The sequence below is a fragment of the Coenobita brevimanus genome, chromosome 49, assembly GCF_032717465.1.
Source record: "Coenobita brevimanus isolate Jiangsu-jjx chromosome 49, ASM3271746v2, whole genome shotgun sequence".
In the NCBI taxonomy this organism is placed as follows: domain Eukaryota; kingdom Metazoa; phylum Arthropoda; class Malacostraca; order Decapoda; family Coenobitidae; genus Coenobita; species Coenobita brevimanus.
The window spans coordinates 761,775-763,567 of NC_137002.1; the positions used below are offsets into that span (position 1 = coordinate 761,775).

General features: G+C 46.7%; 1 non-coding gene across 1 annotated transcript; it reads left to right on the top strand.

Annotated features, from left to right (window-relative positions):
- The first annotated feature begins 257 nt into the window (after window positions 1-257).
- On the top strand, window positions 258-329 carry TRNAH-GUG (transfer RNA histidin (anticodon GUG)). The gene has a single exon. It is a non-coding gene; the product is annotated as a tRNA-His (tRNA).
- Window positions 330-1,793: the final 1,464 nt, after the last annotated feature.

The following is a 1,793-nucleotide window of genomic DNA, read 5'->3' on the forward strand; positions in this document are numbered from 1 at the left end:
TCTCTCTCTCCCTCTCTCTCTCTCCATGTATAGGTATTCAGCCCCGGACGTCCTCCCTGCCCTGCACAATTACACACACTCTGCCCCTCATCCTTCCTCTACCTACAGGCAGGTGTGTGTGTGTGTGTGTAATCCCCGTGACTACTTCCACTACCACCACCATAGCTACCTCCACCACCACTACCATCACCATCACTCCAATCACCACAACTTTCAACCCTACCACAACCACCACAACTACCACCATCACCCCGGCGGCCGTGATCGTATAGTGGTTAGTACATTGCGTTGTGGCCGCAATAACCCAGGTTCGAATCCTGGTCACGGCAATGGGAAGATATTTTGAGAGAGAGAGAGAGAGAGGTGCAGTGTTAATATCTCCCCCTCCCCACCATCAACACCCACCTATACAAACCTCTATCCATGTGTACTGCAGACAGGTATTTTGGCGTTGATTGTGCGTTGTTCCTGAGTAAATGGCGTTGATGTCTCCACGTCAATAACACTCTCTGCCAGATATCTTGGCGTAAACATCTGATGAACAAATTTCCTGACCTCCCTATTGCCACTCTGTTCTTCAATTAACATCTCTTCTGTAATGGTCTTCACACTCCCATTCTTTACCATAAACCTTTCCCTCTACACTCAACAAAATGACACTCTTATCTTCCCCTCATTCTTCCCTCATCCTAACTTGAGCTAAAACTGATATCCCTCCACCTTGAACGCCGGGATTTAACAACTGATTAGTACCTGAGTATGATCATAGAAAAGAAAAAGAAAATTATAAGGAGGACGATGAGCCGTAGCTGTTTCCATCTTGAAAGTCGAATTTTAACAACAGATTCACACTGGAATATGATGATAGTCACGAATAAAAATTAAGTGAATGATCCTGAGGCGTGGCATTTCCCCCCCTGCCACTGAGCTACGTGAAATAACCAGCGAAAGGACGAAAGCCTGGGCCAAGTTAGGGTGAAAGGCTTATAATGCTCCTTCGTCTCATTACACAGGTACTCCTTCGTAACCAAGCAAATCTACAAAGCTACCTGGTCCAGCTCTTCACTATCTCCCCTCCGTCAACACTCCTCCACTCACACCCTCTTCACACCATCCAACTCTGGTGTACTTTCTGTCTGGGTTAATTCGCTGCTGAGTATACCTGCCTTCTATTCAGTCCTTTGTTTACACTCACACCCTCTGCTTCATTTACCTATTCCTTGTAAATGCTGAACCACAACGAGTCCGGGTTATTTTCGTTGTGTTAAGCCGGATGTGATGATATATGCCAGGCCGCTTCAACCATGCTCAACCATACCTCATTTTCAGGTGATCTCTTCCCACTGCCTACGGTAAAATGGTGTGACAGGACCAGTGGACGGTTCAGCACTGCACACAACCATCACAGGTGGTTTTACGGTACATATCAACGCCATTCACCCTCCAACACCGTATAAACTCGTACACTCACCGCCAAAACATCTCATTAACCCTTGCGCCAAAATACCTACTCAGCGCCAAAATATATCATCACAGGTGGCTTTACGGTACATAACAACGCAATTCACCTTGCAACACCACATAAACTCGTACATTCAACGCCAAAACATCTCATTAACCCTTGCGCCAAAATGCATACTCAACGCCAAAATACCTCAGTTATCCAAGCACACAGGCAGACATCCTTACGTGGCGTGAGAGAATGTATTGGTGGTGAGGTGATGTGGGGGGAGGAGTGCAAAGGCTTATACCCCGCCCCTGAAGTCTGTCAAACCCACAAAATATTGCCCCAT